The sequence below is a fragment of the Myotis yumanensis genome, unplaced genomic scaffold, assembly GCF_028538775.1.
Source record: "Myotis yumanensis isolate MYYU_CA2020_CCGP unplaced genomic scaffold, mMyoYum1.0.hap1 SCAF_2, whole genome shotgun sequence".
NCBI lineage: Eukaryota > Metazoa > Chordata > Mammalia > Chiroptera > Vespertilionidae > Myotis > Myotis yumanensis.
This window is the reverse complement of record NW_027223753.1, coordinates 5,948,964-5,973,428: the sequence shown is the minus strand read 5'-3', so window position 1 is coordinate 5,973,428 and position 24,465 is coordinate 5,948,964. Positions and strand designations below refer to the sequence as shown.

The window sequence follows — 24,465 nt, the reverse complement described above, 5'->3', positions numbered from 1 at the left end:
CATCTTTTTATATGTTCATTAACCATTTGGAGATGCCCTTTAATAAAATACCTGTTCAAGCCTTTTATAGCTTTTAAAAATTAGGTTATTTGGCTTTTTTTCACTGATTTGTAGGCGTTCTTTATGTATTCCAGATACAAGACCTCTGTCAGATACATATATATGAACATTTTCTTCTAGTGTATGGTTTGTTCTTTCATTTTCTTGTCTTTTTCACTTTCTGTATGAATATAAGTTTTTCTTTTTGATATAGTTTTTTTTCCTTTTTTGATAGTGCATTTTATAGCCAAATTAATAAATATTTTTCTACGTCAAGGTCAAGAAAATATTTTGTGTTTTTCTATAAGCTTTATAGATTTACCATTCTCGTTTATATATGTGAGCTAAGGGTCAAAGTTGATTTTTTCACATGAGTATCTGATTATCCCTGTACCATTTTTTTTGGAGCAATGTCACATTCTGTTAAATTTATTTACTCATCAACATATAATTATAGAAAGCCTACTAAGTCAGACATTGTGCTGGAGTTGTAGATAAATCCGTGAACAAATAAGATGTTCTTGCCCTCATGGAATTTAGTGAGCAGTAGCATGCTGGTTCTGTCAGCCTTTACTTCAGAAAATTCTCGATCTGAGTAACATCTCTTTAACTTGTGTCCAGTATCTAGCCACCTAATTTCACTAACTTAACAAAAAACTCCAGGTTCTGCTTCAATTTTTCCCACAGATTGATGGTTATTGAAGAAAGGAGCATGAAGAACTCACTCCTTTTGATATTTTTCTGATTATGAAAGCAATATTCAAAAATTGAAAACAACTGTTTTAATAGAGAAAAGCTGAAAGAAGCCAGATGAGAAAAATCACTTACATGCCCACCATCCAGAAGCAATTACTGTTAATATCTTGAACACAAAATGGAATTACATCTTAGCCTAAGATTCTAAAGGTATGTATACAATGAGCAGAGTCAAAATTGCTCTTGAAAAGGAGACTTCTGGCTGGACATGGCAGCTTCAACACATAGTTCTGATTTTTATTTTAATTCATCCTACATTAATTAACATGTTAAAAAGGCTTCATCCTAGAGACCTTCCAATCAGCTTTTTAGGGCCTCTCTCTTAAATAACAGACAGCCAGGGATCACCAGATTTTGAGAGAAACCTTGAAAATGAAAATCAGAGGTCCCAAAACATCATAAAAAACTTAAGAGAAAACAAACTATTTAGAGAAGAACAGAAATAATATTCTCAGGGGGGGAAAAAAAAAGATACGTTGCACACATGAAACAAGACAGTGCGGGGGACGGGGGGGGGGGGGGGTGTCACTATTTATTGTAAATTAAAGAGCTGGGCAGAAAAACATTTTCAAGAGAAATATACATGGAACCGTCCTCTCCTTCCTCTGGATGCCTCCTGAAGGACCTGCCGGGGCTCTTCTTGAGGAGGTACCAATCTTCTCAGAAATATGAGGTGGTGTGCTTGGTTTCTATCTTTTTTCACCGTGGATTTGCTTGTAAGCAGACAGTACACCATGGACATTCCTCTCTATTAATGAAAACCTTTCAGTGTGGGGGGCCACGTGCTCAAACTTTTAAGGAGCTTATGGAAGTCTGCAAAAGCTCCTTCTAAACGCTTCACTGTGGATTTTCTTGGGGGTTCTCCTTCTTTTCCTGAAGTTTCCTTTTCTCTTCCTCCTCTTTAGCTAAGCATTCCTGTTCCAGTTCCAAAAACTCAGTCAATTCCTCAGGAATCACCTCTAGCAGCTCCTCAATGTCATCTTCACCCACACCAAGGTTCAACGACAGCCTTATGGGTTTCTGCAACCTCCTTGGCAAACCATCTGAAGTCATGGCCTACGACATCACTAGGTGACATATCACTAGGTTAATGGGGGTTTTTCAGCTCCATTATAGTCTGATGGGACCACCGTCATATAAGTGACCCACTGTTTCTGTTCTTCTCTAAATAGTTTGTTTTCTCTTAAGTTTTTTATGATGTTTTGGGACCTCTGATTTTCACATTGGTGTGTGGCTCATGACTATATGTAAAAATTAAGAGGATTAGAAAATCACCATTCAGAAATCCTCATAATAAATTAGATGAAGCAACTGGTATGTGGATTCAGCAATCCTTGTAACAACTAAGAGTCATTAATGAATGCTAAAAATAGTGGGTAAAAGTTGATGAAAATAAGTTATTTACACAGTCTCAAAGTATCTCCTCAAAAGACATTTATTAATTACTAAGGGGAATATGTAACTTTATAGTGAAGAAACATGGGAGATACCGCCTCAACCAACAGAGTAAGTGAAATCACTAACAGTGGAACAAATCAATCTCATATGCCTCCTGATGTGACACAGAATCACTTTTGTGGTGTTTCTACCAAAAAATGCAAGAACTAAATCTAGTCATGAGACAAAAACAGACAAATTCAAATTCAGGTGCAGGATACAAAACTGGCCTATACATCCTACAAAAATGTCAAGGACATAAATGACAAAGAAAGCCTGAGGGACACTGTTCCAAATTCAAGGTTAAAGAGATATAACAATCATAAGCAACTCGTGGTCATGGACTGAACTGCGGACTAGAAAAATATATACATAAATTTTTTGCTATAAAGGACATGATTAGGATAACTGATTAAATGTGACTAAGGTCTATAGATTAAATAGGATTTTATCACATTATTTTCTTGATTTTTATACACATATGTGTGATTTTTATACACACACACGTGTGTATATGTATATGTATATGTATATGTATATGTATATGTATATTAGGAAGGGAGAGAAAGGGCAAAAGAAGGAAGAAGGGGGAAGAGAGAGGGAAGGCATAGAGGAGGGAGGAAGAAGTGGAAAGAGAATATATATGAAGTAAATGTTAACATTTCAGAAATCTGGATGAAAGGTACAAAGGACTACTCTTACAATTTATTTTAAAATATATTATTTATCATACAATATTGTTATTTAAAGAATCACTTCAAATTTGTTTAAACTGTAGAAAAATTAAGTCATTTTCCAACAAACAAAATCAGAGGATTCATCACTAGCATAACTGCAGGAAATGAAATACTACAGGAGCTTGTCAGACAGAAGGAAAAGGATCCTAGACAAAGCACGGGAATGCAGGATGATAGAAGGAGGAAAGAAAGGAACAAATATAAAAACATATTGTTATAGAAAACAGTATGTAGGGTTTGAAATCTATATAGTATTAAACTGTAAAAAAAATAAATAAAAATCCCACAACAACACAAAAGGCAGACAGAGGGTGCCAGACTGGGGTGCTCTAAGGCAGGGGTCCTCAAACTACGGCCCGCGGGCCACATGCAAATACAAATATTGTATTTGTTTCTGCTTTGTTTTTTTACTTCAAAATAAGATATGTGCAGTGTGCATAGGAATTTGTTCATAATTTTTTTTTAAACTATAGTCCGGCCCTCCAACGGTCTGAGGGACAGTGAACTGGCCCCCTGTTTAAAAAGTTTGAGGACCCCTGCTCTAAGGTCTAGCCTGTGGGAAATGGTCAGGATCCTGGCTTATATAAGTCAGTCAAAGGACGCTCTGTAATCGCTAAGGCAGTGCTTCTCAGACATTGTGGTCTCTAGACCCCTTTAGACTCTTACAAAGTATGCAGAATCCCAAATACCTTTTGTTAGTGAGCATCATATATACTTATACTTACAGCAAAATCAAAACTGAGAAATTTTAAAGTATTAATGCATTTAACAATAAAAAGTATTTTAAAAAATAACTAGTTTCCAAAACAAAATAATTAGTGAGAAGAGTAGCACAATTTAACTTTTCTGCAAATCTCTTTTCTGTCAGGCTTAATAGAAGACAACTAACTGGATTCTCCTATCTGCTCTGCATCCGATCTGTTGTGCCGAGTTGGCTTGGTTAAAGCAAGTGAAGAAAACACAGCCTCGCATAAATATACAGTGGAGGAAGGAAGGAGTCTTCTAACAGCTCTCTCAGATAATTGTGGCTATTCTTCTGTGATACTACACCAAACTGGACAAGTGGTAGTTTCTCAAGGATTAGTTGCAATGTGGAATCTGTAACCATATCAATAAACTTCCATATATTATCCCATTGGTCTAGCCTGCACTTTGAATGGATATTTTAATCATATGTAATTTTGTAAAATCATGCATTGATAATTTAGGAAGTATCAGCTCAATAAGATACACAGAGCTTCCAAATGTTGACATACTTATATACAATATCAAAAAGCACACTCGGTATCACCATAATCTCTTCAGGATGCTTTAAGTATCAGGAAACTGCCTAACTCACAATGGTGGATACACATTTTCCAAAATTCTAATTTCATATGAAAGTTTAAATTTTATTAATGACCAACAAATAGTCAGTATGTTTTCCCTGCAACAACAGGCTCACTTGGTTCGTTTTTGAGAAAATGTCTTCCATATACTGAAGTCTGACTTATCACAGTTTCTCTGTCATTCATTCAAGTAAAAATGATACCCTAGAAAAAAGTGCTAGGTCAGCTCATAACTCAGGCAATGGCACACGCACGGCTCCTCAGGACAACCACTGTACGTGAGCACACAGCAGAAGCACTTAATGCGCATTTCCCACTGTGTCCCACAGACATTACCAAGATGCATACTCAAGTGGCTTCATTTTTACTCTTTCCTCAAGGACACTCTTAAGTGAAATGGGCTTTTTTAAAACTGCAAGCGCATGCAGTAAAAATACAGTGAGAGACCGACCAAGGCTTTTGCTTTATCGCTGCAAATGTCAACACAGTGAAAAAGGCAAATAATGTCCTTCTACTGGCTATGGAAATTGTCTTCATCTACAGACTCCCCACAAGTGTTTTGAGAACTGCCGGTGATCTAATCTAAGGACAAAAAGAATGCAAGGAAATTTTAAACTTTACAAAGAAATGCTGATAATAATATTAGTTTGTAATTTAAAAAACACTTTACTTATATTACAGGACACAGTAAATGATAATCTATCAAACTTGAAGAACCCAGTTTCTCACTGTTAGAAAAGAGAAATGTAATAACATAAGAGATGTAAAGAAAATCCTGTAATGTTGTTTGCATTATGTGCATATGTATACACACGTTTCATGTAAATAAATACAAACAATACCATGTGCATGCATATGTGTGCATGCGTAGTTCTGTGCACTAAAGAAGACAGGAAGCGGAGACAGCCCAGGAGCAATGCACGTAACTAGTGTCCAGATCCTGACTTCTAAGTATCATTCTCACTAAAAGAAACCTTGGGAAAATGTCTGATTCCAGGCTTGATTCACAGACAATACCAGGTATACCTGAGACATTCGTGCCAAAAAGCAGGGGTCCCAGGAGCCAGCCTAAATAGGCACCCACTGACCAAACTTGGAACAATGTGAGCATTAAAAAGAAAGATGACGCCTTAGCTAATTTGGCTCAGTGGATAGAGCATCAGCCTGTGGACCAAAGGATCCAGGGTTCAATTGCGGTCAAGGGCACATACCCGGGTTGCGGGCTTGATCCCCAGCAGTGGGCGTGCAGGAGGCAGTCGATCAAAGATTCTCTCTAATCATTGATGTTTCTATCTAATTCTCCCTCTCCCTTCCTCTCTGAAGTCAATAAAAATTAAAAAAAGAAATATGACAATAATGGATAATAACACTGAATATATAGTGGTACTCAAAAGCAAATGAGAGCCCTGGCTGGTTTGACTCAGTGGATAGAGCGTTGGTCTGCCGACTCAAGGGTCCCAGGTTTGATTCCAGTCAAGGGCATGTACCTTGGTTGTGGGCACATCCCCAGTGGGGAGTGTGCAGGAGGCAGCTGATCAATGTTTCTCTCTCATCGATGTTTCTAACTCTCTATCCCTCTCTCTTCCTCTCTGTAAAAAAATCAATAAAATATATTTAAAAAAAAAAAAGCAAATGAGAGCAAGAGAGACACAGACAGAGAGAGACAGAGAGAGGGATGAGGGCAGGTGAGAAAGCTCTTTTTTACAGAATACTAGATAATTATTTAAAAATAATAAAGTTAGAAAGTTATAATTTTTAAAATCACAAAGAAATAGTTGGTTCAAACAAGGATCTTCAACAAATGCTAAAACCACCGAATGAAAGGTTGTTGAGTAACAAGATAACGTGATCTCACAGAAGCACTTCTCAGATTACTTATTAATTACAAAGGGGAACATGTACCTTTACAATGGGGCGATCCAGCAGGCACCTCATTACCCAAATGATCAACTCGGCCTCACCAGTGGGAAGAACCTGACACTGCTTGCCTTCTGGCGTGGCACAGTAACAGGCACACATATTATTATCAAGTGCTCCTGCCAAGAATTTTTAAAAATATATATTTTATTGATTTTTTTACAGAGAGGAAGAGAGAAGGATAGAGAGTTAGAAACATCGATGAGAGAGAAACATGGATCAGCTGCCTCCTGCACACCTCCCACTGGGGATGTGCCTGCAACCAAGGTACATGCCCTTGACCGGAACCAAACCTGGGACCTTTCAGTCCACAGGCCGACACTCTATCCACTGAGCCAAACGGGTTAGGGCACCAAGAATGATTTATCTTACTCTTATGAAGAGGAGGCAATGGGACAAACCCATACGTGTGATATTCTATAAAACTGACCTGGCCACTTCAGGAAAGTCAATGACAAGAAAACAAGAGCAGGCAGGAGAACAGTTCTGGATGAGGAGAGAGCAGGGAAATGCCCTGATCAGAGGCTACAAAAGAATTGTAGGAGCAGCTGGGAAATTAGATATGGAATGTAAAATAGATGATTTTATGAAATTAGTTAATTTTCTTAGGTGTGATAATGCAGTGTTATATGGGAGACTGTCCTATTTAAGGAGATACATGCTGAGGTAATTAGGGTTGAAATGTCATGATACTGGCAACTTTTAAACAGTAAGAGAGAGAGAGAGAGAGAGAGAGAGAATGTGTGTAGAAAGAATGAGAAACAGATAAAGCAAATTTGGCAAAATGTTAACTAAGAACTTGGATAAAAGGTATTTGGGTGTTTACTGCATCATTAGATTTTTTATATATTTGAAATTGTTCAACATAAGAAGATAAAAAAAAAATCAAGCTGGAAAGAATATGAGCAGACAGGATTTGGTCCTGTAAGAAATGAAGAACAGCCGGCCAGATAGTCAATCAAAGAACAGTGGCTCAGTGGTTGAGTGTCGACCTATGAACCAGGAAGTCACGGTTCAATTCCCAGTGAGGGCACACGCCCGGGTTGTGAGCTCGATCCCCTATGTGGGGCGTGCAGGAGGCAGCCGATCAATGATTCTCTCTCATCAATGATGTTTCTATCTCTCTCTCCCTCTTCCTCCCTCTGTGAAATCAATAAATATATATATTTAAAAAAAAGAAATAAAGGACTGCCCAAAGTTTCTGAGCAAGGAAGAGCAGCTACCAGCAGAGCTGGAGTCTTATCATCTGGGGGCTGTGCACAGAGGGCGCCAGAAGTGGTGAGACGGGAAACACAGTGCCTGGCCTGCAGCTACCCAGCCCCGAGTTAATAAAATGACCCCACTGTTCCATCCATTACCATAATCTGTCTCAGGGTGAGAGTAACAGCAGCCTGATGACACAGAAGCTGCCATTAGTATCCTTGTCCTTGAGACAGGGAAGGTCTCTCCACTTCTGTAGAATAAATAGTCACTTTCGATGTCCCACAGTGTTCATGTTTCATGTACTCTTTCAGCCCCAAACCTGCCCTTATACTCAGAGTTCCCTGTTTGCCAGAGGGGCTGCAGTGGTGCTGGCCAGGGGGCAGCTCTGACTTGAACCCCCAGCCCAGCCCGTCCACACCCCTCTCCACTGTTTCCCACGGGCTGCGACAATCATGACCTAGCCATCTAGCTACTGGCCAAGTGACTCTGGAAGTCATGTCCACTGTCTTTCAGCTTTTCTGTCTGGAAAAAAAAACAACAAAAAAAAACCCCAAAAAACAAAAAAAAACACAGAAATAACACAGACTTTCTCCTCTAATGCAAGGCTGTTATAAGCATGTCAAACAATTTTGGCCAAAGAATAAATATTGGCTAAAAGAGGTGAAAAGTAGAGTGCCCTGGACAGCAAGAGTCTAGGGATCATTATGATTATTTCTTTCCTATTCCTATGCCCTGGGTTTCTAAATTAATGCTTTGAAGAAAAGGAGGTAGCAAGCTCATAACCATTTTACCTCCTTGAGCACCTGGGTTTAATTACTCCTGTTCTGGAAGGCCCAGCCAAAATAATAATAAAGTCACAGAACACTGGAAAGGGAAATATTATTTTCACATGATGTGCTACTGAGAAAATCTGAGAGAACCAATAAGAACAATTAGTACCATTAAAAAGAATACAATAAGCCCTAGACAGTTTGGCTCAGTGGATAGAGCATCAGCCTGTGGACCAGAGGGTCCCAGATTGGATTCCGGCCGAGGGCACATGCCCAGGTTGCGAGCTTGACACCCTCCCCCCCAGTAGGGGGTGTGCAGGAGGCAGCCAATCAATGATTCTCTCTCATCATTGATGTTTCTATCTCTCTCCCTTCCTCTCTGAAATCAATTTTAAAAATATTTTTTAAAAATAAAGATAATTTTAAGCACACAGAAATCAATAACTTTCCCAAATATTAGCAAAGATAAATTAGAAAAATATAATGAAAATAAAAGCCCTATAGCAACAATAAATAACTTAGAATTAAAGGAAATGTGTAGGAACTATGTAAATATGCAAGGAAATGTGCAAGAACTATGTAAATATGTTTTGCTTAAAAGACACACCACATCCATGGATGGAAAAACTGCATATTGCAAAGGTGCCAATTCTTTCCAAAGTAGTTTCTACATTGAATATAATGATAATCAAAATTCCAAGAGGATTTTATTTTTGACTGGCTATGGTGGGGGTGGGTGCGATCAAGGAGGAGACATGATAAAGTGATTCTAAGCCAAGTTTAGAAGTACACAAGGGCCAGAAAAGCCAGAAATATTCTAAAAGAAAAACAGAAGGTTACAACTTACAATAACAGATAACGTGTAACTAATCTGCAACAATAAAAACATTGCAGGATTAGCATAACCACCAAAAGGTGTATCAAGAATGAGAACAGACGTCCTCATCACAGAGCAGTGTACTGAAGAACATCATATACACTAAAGGTGACAGGTGAAATGAGTGGGGGAAGAAATAAATTGTTCAATAAATGGTGCTAAAACAATCAGGTTGGTCACAAGGAAAAAATAAAGTTATATTGCCCGATGCTCTACTAACAACAAAATAAACTCCATAAAAGAAAACTAAAACCATAAAAGAAAGCAGTAGGTAAGTAACTGTGTGCTCTGGAGGCTGTGGCTGAGCGCACCGATCCCTGCCGCCGAGGCTGGCAGCTGGCAGAGCCTGCTAAAGGGCAGGTCAGCAATGCAGATTAAAATGAAAACAACCCAGGGTTCCAACTCTAGGGTTTTTACCCTAAAAAAGGTAATCACAAAAGAAAATTCCTCTATCAAGAATATTAAGGAAGAGTTGTTAAAAGGTGAAAAATGAAAATAATGTAGATGCCCATCAAGGGGACTGGTTAAAACAGATTATGGTATATACGCTCGGCAGAATAACCGGCAGTAATTAAAACTGATGACAGAGATCTGTATTTCTAGACATGTATTATGCCCAAAACGAAGCATCAAGTGGAAAGAGGAGAAAAAAAAAAAGGATGGGAGGAGAGGCAAAACCCAGGGTGATTTTCTAAATGACTTGAAGGTAGGACCCAACAGTTCCAACAGAAGCTAAAAGGCAGAGAGAGCTCTACCCTCAGCTTCCAGATTTGTGTCTCCTTTCCCCGCTGCCCCCCTTTCCCAGCCAGGTCACAGATTCTTCCAGGTGCCTCAGTCTCTCAGCCTATAAAGTGGGGATAAAAAACACAAGCGCCACTATCACCCCCTCCGCTGTCCCCAGGGTGCTCTGAGGACTAATTAGCGGTATTTGTGAAGTGTGTTGCTGTACTGAATTATCACAGAAATTTTCCATCAGGCTCCTCGGCTCTTTAAAGTTCTTAAGCAAAACTAAAGAAGTTTTGATGAAATGCCCCAAAGGCAAGCAAGCCTGGTAACAATGAAGCAAAAGAAACACAGGGTGAGGCGGCCGGGTTTCATCAGCGCTCCCCCAGGACGAAGCCAGGCTCACCGATGCCCCTGCCTCCACGGGACGATCATCACCCTGCAACCTGCGTCCCCAGGGCTCCTTATTAGTATAACAGAAACGCTTCCCGCTCACAGAGACTGAGCCCAAAAGGAAGACGCGTGTCTCAGCACCCCCCAGTCACTCCAGGGCCCCTCCCCTAAGGAGGGTGCAGGGACAGATGTGCACGCTCCCCTCTGCCACGTGGCAGCCTATCTTGTGGAATTCTGATGGCAGCTGCCAAGCTCTGGGAATATCCCTGGAGAAATGGACAGAGCACTGACAACATCACACACTGCAGCCAGGGGGACAGAGAGACAGACAGGCTGTGCCACCACAGGGGCAGACGGACACACTGCAAATCCCCGCCATTCCCACAAATCCCCACACCGCCCCACGGCCCAGAGGATCCTGCCAACAGCAGTGAACGCTGGCAGGGGATGCCGTGTGGGGAAGGCACCTGTAAGCGCCCCTTGGTCAGTGCTCTGTGGAATGCCCACTCTGGGTCATGAGTGCCAGCCCAGGAAGCTTTGTCCTGGAGTCTGTGCCACGCACATTCTTCAAAATTATTCTGCTTTCTTCCTTCCCCGAACTCCCGCATGTCCCTTTCTCCGTCTGTGCCATTCTGTCTCTCAAATCTATTCCTATGTGTCCCAGGGGCCGCAATGAAGCAAGTTGTGCTGTTATGATGCAACACCTGGCCACAGGTGAGGCCTGACTCCTCTGGAAACCTAATGAACAGGCCACAGCAGCTTGAGTTCTTCTTGACAGCACACAGGTGCTGTCACATGTCCACCCCAGGGTATTCTCGTAAGCACGGCCCCTGGGCCCCGCACCCTCACGGGTGTGCATACACGCATGCACATACACACACATGGGCATGCACACACACTCACACACCTAGCCGGCTCTGCTCTTACACCTCAAAAACAGATTGTTTAACTGTTCTAGTCCCTGAGGATCAGAGCTCTAATTTGAGACACACGGCTCCCTGGCTTGTCTCTCCCATGTAGAACATTCTGATAGGTTAAATGCAGCCATTTAAGTGCTGTAATGAGAGTGCTTTTTTGGGGTTTCCTTAAACGTTGATTTTTTTTCCCCTCTCATTTTATACTGAAAGCCATTTTTAACATGTTTTTCTCTACAATTCCCCCCTCCTCCCCCCACTACACATGTAGGGGAGGAAGAAGGAGAAAGGCGCTTTAAGTCAATGTCTTGAAAGGTTAGTTCAGAAGTGAATGGATAATAATACGAAACATTCAAACCATTTATTTAAAAATCTTTTTAATTTAATATTTTTAACTAAAAAAAAAAACCAAAGGCAGAGGCAGAGGTAAAGGCCACCAAATGGGCTGCGACAGTGGTGGTCTGGGGCAGAAATGGTCTGTGAGAGACTATGCAGGTACACAAGGCACACCAGGTAGGCCTGGGCTAGGTTACTGGGGGCTCCGTGGTTTTACTGAGGGACGGGAGGGGTGAGTTCCAAGATGCCCAGCACATGCTTTAAAGCCATCCCAAGTCAAACAAGGAAGCTGTTTTCCATGGCAAGGCTGGACAAATGCCAACTAAGCAAGACACTTACAGAGAAGCAGCTTGCTTGCAGATATACTTTTAAAAACAACTATATAACCCCTATGCTTTTCAAAACTGCAGATCCCAAGTCACTGCCAAAGCACGTCCACTGGTGCCTAGGCACAGGCGGGACGAGCTGTCGGGCTCTGAGGCTGCCGTCCTGTGAGACCCGCAGCTGCGGCCTGAGCCCTGGGGGCTGGACCGGCACCAGAGGGGCTGGAAGAAGGAAATGATCCTCTCCATCCTTTCTACAGGTGACCGGAACCAGTTCCGACTGGCACCCTCTGCTGACTGCTCTGGGATCTCCCAGGAAGTCTTGTGATTAATAACCAGGCCTTTCCCACACTCCCGCGGCTGGAGCTTCTGACCTAGGCTCTGCCTCTGCTCCAGGACAGTTGCTACCCCCGGACTCACTGACTTGTCAGAGAAGGCCCTCTGCCACCAGAAAGCCAAGGCACACGCAGGGCCAGGTCACTGTCACCACCGTGTCACTCAGGGTACAGGGAGGCCTGACACCGTGGAGGCCACCTTGGCAAAGCCGGCTGTCATGAGAAGACAGTGGAAACACGCAGACACGACCTACCCTTTCTAACTCTGGGAAGAGCAAACCAGGGCGGATGACGGAGGGGAGGGGGCACCTGGAGCCGAGCGCTCGGCGGCAGGTAGGGTAGCAGCCCGCCCTGAACATGGTCCCATTCAGGAAAGGAGCCCTCCTCAGGAGCAGATGCAAGAGTGCCTGCCCCACAGACGCCATCTTCTCTTTCTCCTGAGCCTCAGGGTTCAGTGAAACCCCTTAATGGTGTCTGTGCAGAGGGCAAGCCTAGCAGTCATCCTGTGGGGGCACCTGTGAAAGCCAGGAGACCTGCGCTGTGCGTCTTGACGCCTGAGGGGGACACGGGCTGGCCGTGGAGTGGCGGCTGCATGATCACCAGCCACATGACAGGTCTCCAGGGATTCCTTCTCAGCCTTCTCTTTCCCTCACGCTGTCTCCAACTCCTGGTCCCACACTCTCTCCACTCCAGTTTGCCTCCATGCCAGCTCCCCAGGCCAAGCAGCTTGACAGTAAGCCAGGCTTCTCCCTCTTCTCACGCCTCGTCACCTCATTCTCCCTAGCCCACCCTCTCCATCCACACAACTGCCCTTGTTCTTCCATCATTCTCACCGAAATTACTGCAGTGAACTCACCTGCCCAGTCTACCTTCAGAGAGGGCTTTCTGAGTAAAACATGATACACTACTCTTCCACATAAAACTCTTCAGTAGCTTCCCCACTGCCCACATAACAAAACCCAAGCCTTTGAGCAAAACACACATAAAGCCTGACCCCCAGTCCACCTCTCCAACTTATCGGCCTGTTTCTTGAAATTCTCTGGACCATTCCTTGCCTTGGACACTGTGTTCCCGCCCCATCTCTGCATGGAATAAAGTCACCACTTCTTCCCAAGCCCTAAACACAACTAACCCTCTCGGAGGGCTCCCATAAAGGCAACCTCGTCTATGACCCCTTATTAAAGTAACCCTTCCCCACTAGTCCTCCTCACCCACACAAAACTGACCGCCCCTCTGCGCCTCTCTCCACATACCTATCATAGGACCGTAAAGTCATCACCCCTACTACACCTGCTTGCATATCGTGACACCTCACTAGACTACAAACATTCAATCTCATTTTTGTATTTTCAGTGCTCAGCACAAATATCAGGACATGAAAGAATTGTATGATTAATAAGTGATTAGCGAATGGATGGATGGATGGATGGATGGATGATTTTTCCACTGTATCATTCTGCCTCTATGTGTGAAATTGTCTCGGAACTAGCAATTTATACAAACACATATGTAGATATATAGAGAATAGACACATGAAAAGGAGCAACAAACCCAGAGCAAATTACTCTAAGAAGCAGATAATTTTAAAACTTTTATGTTTTACTAACATATGCATTATAACTTCCTGATTAAGTTTTTGTTAGACTAACACTGAAATTATTTTGCATCCCTGGTCCCACATGGGTTGGAAAGGAAGCACAGCTACAGAGAATCAAAGAAAAGCAGGTTTAAGATGAAATTTTTGTGGTGAACATTCACAAGTGAATAGCTGAGAACTGAACCTGTGTACTCTTGGTTTACTATGAAATCCTTTTAAACAAATAACTACCATTTCCTCAAAACAAACAGAGTAATTACAGCAAGGCCGAGCTAGCATCCAGCAGCGGCCGGGATATACATTAACTGCCTGGAGCCGCCTCGGGATAATCTGAGCACCGGTCTGTGCCGCCGGGGCAGGGCCGCCTAATGCACCGACTCCCCTGTTCTGTGGAATGACATCCGCGCTGATGGAGGTGAGCTCTGCTCTGTGGAGGTTCGACTCCTGAGAGTGGATCTTAAAGGTGAGGCACAGTGGCTCAGGAGAAAGTCGATTTAATTTGTTTAATATCATAAAAAGGGACATTTCCACATGGACAGCAAGGACATGAATATCATGTGTGTATGGCAGAATTATAAACGCATTTTTGGCGAAATTCAATAAAGCTGATTCTACTGCATAAGGTCAGCAATTTACTATAAAAAATGATATGATTGCAATTTTTAATATAACCCATGTATTTGCTGCAAGATGCTCTGGAAGATTGTGTAATGTAACCATTCGACCTCTCCGCTGGAGCACAGATCACCTTGTTTACCCTTTCTTGTCCTGATAAAACCCTCGCACAGAACAACAAAGTCAACAGCATTTACTAACAGGGAAGTCCAAGCCTTCCTCTTCTCCAGCTCGAGAACAGACTCTCTGGGCGAGAGCCCGCGTGGAAGGCAGCAAGAAAATCTCCAGAGCTGAACAAAACTCAAATTATATTCATCTTCTATTCCCGATCATGGAAATGTATATGAAAAGGCATGGATGACACAACCTCCATGGTCATTCTAGGCTTCATTTCTAACCACGTGATTCTTCCAGGAGAGAGCCCTAGTCCACAGTAGCAGACGCACTGAAATTCAGCTCAGTGATGACGGAGACCTGGTCCTCAGATTCAGTGGACTTCCGTCATTCTCCATGCTCACGTGCACATTTTTTGAGGAAATAACTTGGGTTAACAGGAAGATTAAGTGAGCAAACGTATGTGAGAATGGTTTTAAACTATAAAGCAAAATACATGTGCCAATGGTTACTACTCCGTCTGCATCGAATCATCTCAGCCTTGCTGATAAATTACAGTAGCTGTATTACTGTGGTTTCCACTGTCTCATCACCGAGTCCTCGGAGGGCACAGACATCTGTGTCCTCATGCCACTCAGCACAGTGCTCAGCAAACAGCAGACCAGGAGTGCTTGGTGAACAGAGCTGAACTTGGCCACTGGTGACATGAAAAAGTCTAGCTCAGGGGATATAAAACTCAGTAGAACTATTATTTTCAATGGCATCTCCAGATGGAAGCTGGTGTGATGTCCCTCTTATTTTCACTGACAACTACAGTCCCACCATGGGCTCCTGCATCCCTGGGAGCTGGCTGTCCCTCTGCCGATGCTCCTCTTCATGTTCCAGTCCCAGGGACCTCCCAATGCAAACCTTCCGCACCCTCTGGCCCCACCCTCGGCCCCCTTGCCCTCCCAATATTCCCTACCATAGATAGCACTTCAACTGTAACAATTTTGCACATCTCACATTTCTGGGGGAGTCTGTACCCACTCCAAAACACTGTCTGTTTTATTTACCATATATCCTGTCCCAGAGCCAGTGCAGCGCCTTGTAAAAAATATGCACTCAGTAAATACTTGACGACCTGATGAATGATTAGTAAAAATCTTTCAAAACCAAGTATTACGGTCTTCCAAACAACAGTGCTATTTTGTATTATTTCCAATTTAGTACTTCGTATCCTCTTTTCCGAACTGCTTAAAGGAAAGTCTTTGATTGAAAAAAAAAAGTAAGTAAATATCAGAAATGGGCTCAAAAGAGGTCATCACGAAACTCCGTATTTGTTCTCTTTCAATTACATTCTGTACAAATTAGCTCCGTCTGTAAGTTAAACTGCTTTTTCCAACTGCCTCTTCTTCAAACTCAACCTGTGTTCTTTGGGTCAAGACCCCCAATTTTGCAATTAGAATAATTTAATTGACAATTCTGCTTGCGCCTCACCAAGCAGCAGAGGGCCTGGCTTTGCTCTGCAGCTTCCAGGTTTACCACTGTCCGTGGTAAAGCGTCTTCTTGTTAAAGCCAAAAACGAAGTGGGAGAGTGCCCGTTCCTACGCACTTGAGGTTTCACTGAAAAGATGACATTTATGTGGCTGTGATGTTTAATTTATCACAGAGGGTCATGATTTCCCCCCCATGAAATGCCATAACAGGGTCAACTTTAACTTTACAAATGAAAGCCTTTGCAATCATTTAACAAACTGAAAATCTACACAGAATTTAAAGACCACCATATTACTTACTAAAGACCATCTCCCCAACAATCTAATTACAGAAAGATTACTTTAAAGGGCTTTAAAACTAAAAAGAATAATTAACAGTAAGAGACTAGAGCCTTCCCAAGTCCTCTGTCTGATGAAAGGGGTGAGATCTGAGAGGACTAGCTTCTACCAGAATGTCTTAGAAACCAAATACAGGTCTGTCTAAAGTTGGAAGGGAAAAATTAGCAGTGTTGTTCAAGTGTCAGCACAATTTACCCATCATTTTATTTACTGAGGACAGTTACTGAATTACCTCTACTTACCTCAAAAAATGCAAAGGTGATAAAGCTGCTGACTGACCAACCTAGCCAGACTACAATTAAATGTAAATTTTAAATAAAAGCACACTAACTTACACTTTACAAATACAGCCACTCCAACCAACACACACACACACACACACACACACACACACACACACACACGGCAATGGTAGCAGATAAATTCATTTTTATAAGGCATAGGCTCAAAAAATGTTAATAAAGCAATGAATTGGCGAATGAATACTATGCAATATTTTAAAGTCTTTCTAATTATAGTCCAATCAACATAAAATATTTTCCAGTAGAGGCTGCCTTATGTTGTACCGTATGTTAAGTTTCAGAAGTCCCTGCTTCCACATTTTCCAACAGCTCCTATAAACCCACATATCATGTAGTCCCTGTGGTGACACTCCCTTGCCTGCCCTGACCAAATCAATCTCATTAGAAGAACTCCCAGGCCTAAGTGAGGCAGGAAGGAGTGACAAGTATTCTTAAAACCATCTCAGAAAGCCAGTGGTGATACAGAACACATCAATATTTATCTCTTGGACAAACTGGAGATACATCACTACAGCTTTTGTTAACAATTTAGGGCCCAGCTCTTCTCAAAAACAACAAAAATAGTTGACTAAGAAAGTCTCCTTCCCTCATATATACACACCATTTGCTGTGTTGAATGGAATACTTCAGATTTACAATAAACCACTGCCACCTGCTCAGACTGAAAACATGAACCCTCTTTGGCTGACTTTTTTTATTAGCATGCTCTGGAGCAAAATGAACGCTCCCCTCATCTTATGGGCTGTTTATCTAAATGGCTTGAAAAATCCTAAGTTAAGCCTTTGGTAAAAGCTTGTTGTATAAATGGGCCCGTACTGTTTGGGGGCAAATTTGTGAATCTTTTTCCTCCTACGGTTCCTCTGCCAGCACTCAGCATCCACCCCCACCTCTTTCTAGTGTGCCTTCTGGTATCAGAGAGGCTGGAACGCCAAAAGCTACACTTCCCAGACTCCCTGGCAGTGAGAGTTCTGCGGGGGGGAATTGGGTGCACTCACCAGTGAGCTGGAGAGTGGAAGGAGGCAGAAGAACTAGAGCCGCTGATTGCTGCAAACATCAGTTGACTGGTGAGCTGGAGGGAAACACCGAGGTTCCCCACTGCGGTGTCCATTCTCTAGGCTCCAGCTGCTTACAGAGGTAGAAGCCAAGTTCATATTCCTATGTCCTGTCACTGTTTTTACGGATGTCAGAACACAACACAGTGGTCCTGACCCCTGAGTCATAGCTACCTACCAGGGTGTGCTCTTGAACTCAAAAGTTCCAGTGGTGGCCGGCCAGTGTGGCTGTGGTTGAGTGTTGACCTATGAACCAGGAGGTCACGGTTTGATTTCCAGTCAGAGCACATGCCCAGGTTGCGGGCTTGATCCCTAGTGTGGGGCATGCAGGAGGCAGCCAATCAATGATTTTCTCTCATCATTGATGTTTCTCTCTCCCTCCCTCTCCCTTCCTCTCTGAAATCAATAAAAATATATATTTTTTAAAAAAGCTCCAGTGGTAGCCTTCTGATCCCCCAATTTCCTGAGTGGGGGAAAGAGGGATCAGCTCCCCTGGAAGTCACCCTTCAATGCTCTGGAAGTCATTCTTGGAGGCCTGACCTTGAGTCCACTCCTCTGGCCCTGTAAATAGTGAGCAAGCTTCTAACTGCCTGTATTAAATTCCTCTCTGCTCAAAATTCGTAGAGATTCCGATTGCATGAATTTTTTATCAACAAGTTTATCTCTTTAACATAACATTACAGCAAACTCAGTAGAGCACATTAAGAATAACCTTCAAAGAGGAAATATACTATGATCGTTGTCACTGTCAATGAAGCTCTCTTTTTAGTGCCAGACACTCTGCTAAGCACTTGTCACGTCATTTTTATTTAATTCTTACAAGAACCTTTTGCAGCAAATACTATCATTGAGCCCATTTTACAGTTAAAGAAACTATGGCATTGTGAGGTTAAGTATTTTATCGAGAAAGAGCCACACACGTGGAAAGGAGGTTGGGACTTGGACCCAGGCAGTCTACCGGAAGTATTCCAAACATGTCAATTGTTCAGTCACTCTTAAGAATGCTTCCAAAGCCATGCGGTTTCACTACTAGAAACAAACTGCAAATACGACAGCTGCACCTGCCTCTGCTCCCAGCTCACAACCCCGGGACACACACGCACCGCCACTGGGAAGAACATGAAATGGTGCATCTGCTTTCAAACGCAGTTTGGAAGCTTCTTAGAGTTAAACATACAGATACCATAGGACCCAGACATTCCACCCCTCAGGGGAAAGGGAATTATATGTCCCTACAAAGATTTATTCACAAATATTCATAGCAGCTTTATTTTTTAAAATATATTTTTATTGATTTCAGAGAGGAAAAGAGAGGGAGAAAGAGAAGAAACATCAATGATCACTGATCAGCTGCCTCCTGCATGCCCCCTACTAAAGATCGAGCCTGCAGCCCTGGCATATGCCCTGACCAGGAATCGAACCAGTGGCTTCCTGGTTCATTGGTAGATGCTCAACCACTGAGTTATGCCAGCTGGGCTAGCAACTTTATTTTCTTTTTTTTTAAATATATTTTTATTGATTTCAGAGTGGAAGGGAGAGGGAGAGAGAAATAGAAACATCATTGGTTGGCTGCCTCCTGCACGATCGGGGATCAAGCCCACAAGCCGGGCATATGCCCTGACCGGGAATTGAGCCGTGACCTCCTGGTTCATAGGTTGACCCTCAACTACTGAGCCACCGCAGCTGGGCGAGCTTTATTTTTAATAGCTAAAAACTGGAAAGAACTCAAATAACTCTCGCAGGTGAATGGGTAAATAATTGTATTGTGTCCATATAATGGAATACTAGCAGCAATAAAAATAATATATGTAACAATGTGGATGAATCTCAAAATAATTATGCTGAATGAAAAAAGCCAGAAAAAAAAGGAACATACTGTGTAATTAATTCCCTTTATATAAAATTCTAGAAAATACAAACTAACCTATAGTGAAAGAAAGCAGATCAGGGCCCGCCTGGGATCCAGGGTGTGCTGGGGGAGGCAGGAGGAAGGAATTACAAAGGGCACGAGGAAACATTTGTGGGTGATCAATGAGTTCATTGTCTTACAGTGATGGTTTCACTGGAAGTTTTTAAAAATTCACAAAAATGTTGTAACTGTACAAATTAAATACGTATAGTTCACTGTCTGTGAATTATACCCCAACAGAGCTGCCTAACACACTGGCACAACCCTGAGGGCCGCCTTCAGTCCTGCCTCCCTCTCCTCCACATCCAACCCACTACAAGCACGCGTAGTTTCTTCTACAGTCTGCAGTTCTGCCCTTCCTTTCCAGAAAGTCTGTGACACAGCTCAGAACGCTGGGTCCTAGTTCTGATTCTGCCATTTATTTGCACTACTTAACCTTTCTGAGCCTCAGTTTCCTCATCTGTAAAATGGGAGCTTCATTAAATCATGTACTCATCCAACACGTATTTAGTAACATGCCTACTACAAAGTTTATAGTGAAGAAGACTTTAATATATGTGTTTTATAAGCCATAAAAGTCTCTACATAAATATTCTATCTTTCTTTTACCTTTTCTCCTGCCACCTTCCCAGTCCAGATCCTCCACACCTGACAAGGGACTCAGCAAGACCTTCATTATAGTGAGTCTTATTACTGCCAAGCCAATTCAGTTTAAATCCAGAGCCCAGAGTAAACTTCCTCAGGTAGAGTTTTCACAGTATCAATTGGTTCAAAAAGCCCTGTGGACTACCTATATATATATAGAAAGCCAGCGACTGGAACGTTGTAACAACTGGAACAACTGGTCGCTATGATGCCCACTGTGGCCAGTGAACCGGCCTGATTGGGGGGGGGGGGGGGGACTGACTGCCCTGATCGGCCCCCCCCCCTCCACCCCAATAAGGGCTGGGGCCAGTCAGCCAACCTCCTGCAGCCCCTCCCCCCGCCCAGCCCCACCCCAGATCGCCCCCCCCCACCCCAATCAGAGGCAGGGCCTGCCGGCTAACCATCTGCGGCCCCCCCCCACGGCCAGCTCTGCTCCTGATGGGCCCCCACCACGCCAATCGACCCGCGGCCCCTCCCCCCAGCCAGCTCCATCCCAGAATGGCCCCCCCACTCTGGTCAGGGGCAGAGCCAGCGGCCAACCACCCATGGCCCCTCCCTCAGGCCACTGGCCCCTGATCAGCCCCTCCCTGCCCCACTTGGGGGAAGGGCCAGCCAGCCCACTACCCATAGCCCCTCCCCACAGCCGGCCCCACCCCCAATCAGCTCCCACCACCCCCATTAGCCCGAGGCCCCTCCTCCAGCCAGCTCCGCCCTTGATCACCCCCACACACACCAATTGGGGATGGGGCTGGCCGGCCAACCTCCCATGACCCCTCTCCAACTGCTGACCCCCAATCAGCCCCCCAACCACAATCGGGGGGCGGGGACCACCAGCCAATCGCCCGGGGCCCCTCCCCGCAGCCAGCCAACCTCCCATCATCTCCCCCTCCCAACAGGCCTGGCTCCGATTCGCCCCAATTGGGGCGCGGCCAGCCAGACTCCACCCATGCACGAATTCATGCACTGGGTCTCTAATTATTTATAATATTGAGTCCTAACACTGGCTCCTCCTTCACTGCCCATCTCACCAAACTCAATTCCCTGCCTTTGTGCAGAACCCCTGGTCCAACCCAGCTAATTGCACACATGCCTGTGCATAAGCCTCCCTTACTCACAATACCCTCCCACTCTTCTCTGACCATCTACGCCCACTGCCTCCCTCAGTGTCTAGGTCAAAAGTGAGCTGTGTTGAACCTGAGCAACCTGGAAAAGAGTGTTTTTACTGGATACTATAAGACTGAAGACAAGCCTGGCCGGCCTGGCTCAGTGGTTGAGCTTCAACCTATGAACCAGAAGGTCACAGTTCGATTCTAGGTCAGGGCACATGTCCGTGTTGCGGGATCAATCCCTAGTGTGCAGCGTGCAGGAGGCAGCCGATCTATGATTCTCTCTCATCATTGCTGTGTCTATCTCTCTCTCCCTCTCCCTTCCTCTCTGAAGTCAATAAAAATATTTTAAAATAAAAAGACTGAAGACAAAAAGAACTGCATATAAACACTGTACTCTAGTTGGTAATGGCACCTAAGTTAGCAATCCTGAAGCTACTTTACATGACACTAGAGTTGAACAAACACCTAAATCACAGACTTAGGAATAACCGAGCCCCTTTGAAACTGTTCCCGTGTCTTCTGACTGCAGCCGTGCCTTCACTCACTCGCTCATTCATTAGTCTCTGGCTGAGGCTGGCCAAGCTGCACGCTGAGGATGCTGGAAAGAGTGAGATGTGGTCACTGCCCTGGAGGAGCTCACAGTCTAGTGAGCTTTATACTCTGGCCTCTCCCCCGTCTGGCTTTGCTGACTTCTAGCTGAGGCACTGCTGTATCTCATGGATACACACAGGCCTAGCTGATAAGCACTCAGCATCATTCCCACAACCTCCTGATGAGCCTGTTGTACAAGATGGAGAGTTGGCTTTCCTTTCGTGGAGTGCCTAATGCAATAATACTCTGCACACAAGAGGCACTAAATAAAGGCTGACTACCTAACCAATGCCCTCGGACCCATAAAATGTCCAACAATGACAAAGAAAACTAAGCTGTATACTTCATCTGAAAAAAGATAACCTTCAAGTTTCTGAAGCTTTCCATTTATTTAAATGTTTATTTGGAATCAAAACTTAAATTTATGAGCCCATATCCTTTCAGAAACAGGCTAAAAGGGTTCTTTTAGAACGAAAGCATTTTTCATGTAACCGATGACCACAATGTCCTCTCAAAGTCCAAATCTGTGCTATGTTCATAAGAAGTCCTGTGCTGTCTTTTTTTTCTCATTAACTTTTTTCTACCTAGAAAATAGTTTTATATTCTCTTTGGGGGAACACAATCTCATGAAATTTTAAGCAAGAAGAATATACCCTAGCCCTAACCGGTTTGGCTCAGTAGATAGAGTGTCGGCCTGCGGACTGAAGGATCCCAGGTTCGATCCCAGTCAAGGGCATGTACCTTGGTTGCGAGCACATCCCCAGTAGGGAGTGTGCAGGAGGCAGCTGAATTGATGTTTCTCTCTCATCGATGTTTCTAACTTCTATCCCTCTCCTTCTTCTCTGTAAAAAATCAATAAAATATATATTTTTAAAAAGAATATGCCCTATCTACTCACCATATACAAAATGCTTTTATTTTAGCAGAGTGCCAAACTAACACGTGTCAAACACTGTCTACACAACGATATATTCACTGCAGCGTTGTTTGAAACAACAAAACATAAGAATCAACCTCTATGTTCACCAACTTGGGACTGGTTAAAAGAAACTGAGACACGTATAATGGAATACTATGCAGCCACTGAGAAGAATGAAGCAAGCCCGTGTATTGGTATGGAATGGCTGCCAAGACAACGTCAAGTGTAAAGTGTAAACCTGCTACCACTGTATTTAAAAGGTGTTTGTTTCTGTGGGGGGAGTAATAGATGTTGGCATACTTTTCTATGGACACATTACCTTTGGAACGATGCATAAGAAACTGGTAATAGCATCCTCTGGGAAAAAGAGCAGGAGGGGAGACGGGACCAAGAGATAGGAGGAAGTTCTTTTTCACTGTATATCCTTCTTTACGGTTTTGAATTTTTTAAGCCTTGTACATATCTTACATTTTCAAAAAGATGAAAGAAAACCTTTAATACAGTAGTCCCCCCAAATCCACAGTTTCAATTAACCACAGTCAACCACAGTCCAAAAACAGTAAATAGAAAATTCCAGAAGTAAACATTCATAAGCTTTAAATTACACACCCTTCTGAGGAGAAAGATGAAATCTCGAACCCTCCCACTCCATCCCTCCAGGGACGTGAATCATCCTTCTGTCCACCCTCTCCATGCTGCTCGCGCTCGCCCGTTCGTCACTTAGTAGCCCCCGCAGTTATCAGCTTGGCTGTCACGGGATGCAGTGCTTGTGTTCCAGAAACCCTTCTTTTACCTCATAGTAAAAGCACAAGAATCGTGATTCTGGCAACTCGGATATGCCAAAGAGAAGCCATAAAGTGCCTCATTTAAGTGAAAAGGTGTGTCTGATAGGAAAAAATATAGTGTATACAGGGTTCTGTACTATCCACGGTTTCAGGCATCCACTGGGATCTCGAAACTTATCCACCGCAGATTAAGGGGGGACTATTGCACAATGTAATATTGTTTCAGGTACACAAGTTTAAGAAAAGAAGAATCATTTTTCATTTTCAGGGGAAAATCTCATAGCAGTTGGGTAAATCCAGAGAGCTTTGTTATTCCCGCCCACCCCACCAAGCTGTCCACTGCCCCCCCCACCCCACAATCATAGGGTGAAGTGTAGGTACCTACTTGACTCAGCCTACTTTGGGGAGCAAGTGTTATCAGCTCCCCTCTGAATGGGGAAGCCATGGAAACCCTATTTCCACGGCATTCAGCTGGTCTAGCTGCTATAGCTCACCCCGGATGCCTAGGAAAATCTGTGGAGCTCAAGACAAGTTTGGATAACAAGGGAAGCAGGAAAATTGATGGGGGGAACACCAGTCAGTGTGATGAATGGGCTGGTCCAGAACAGCAGGTGACAGATATGCAGATGCAAGACTGGCAGGGAAGGAAGATGGTCCGTTTACAACAGATGGATGGAGATGCTCAATCATCCTCAGGAACAAGCACGTGGCTGCCACACACAGCCCTGTCTGCTTGGCACCAGCGGCTCCCCTCACACCTGCAGGGCACAGCCTCCCACCCCCAGAGGCTCTCTGCACTGGACCCAAACCAGGGCAGGGCCGGGGGAGTGGCAGCAGGCAGTGTGTGAGGAAGATGTCACGCAGCCGCAGCTGGGTTCTCAGGGATTGACTGCCGAACTTCTCTCTCCAGCTTGTAAACACA

General features: G+C 43.7%; 1 protein-coding gene and 1 long non-coding RNA gene across 3 annotated transcripts in view; one reads left to right on the top strand and one right to left on the bottom strand.

The window, feature by feature from the left end:
• Positions 1-24,465, bottom strand: part of PEX14 (peroxisomal biogenesis factor 14) — a 139,107-nt gene that overhangs the window by 49,993 nt on the left and 64,649 nt on the right. The window lies entirely within an intron of this gene.
• Positions 743-4,065, top strand: LOC139001615 (uncharacterized). The gene is made up of 3 exons (XR_011470078.1): positions 743-945; positions 1,701-1,866; positions 3,838-4,065. It is a non-coding gene; the product is annotated as an uncharacterized lncRNA (long non-coding RNA).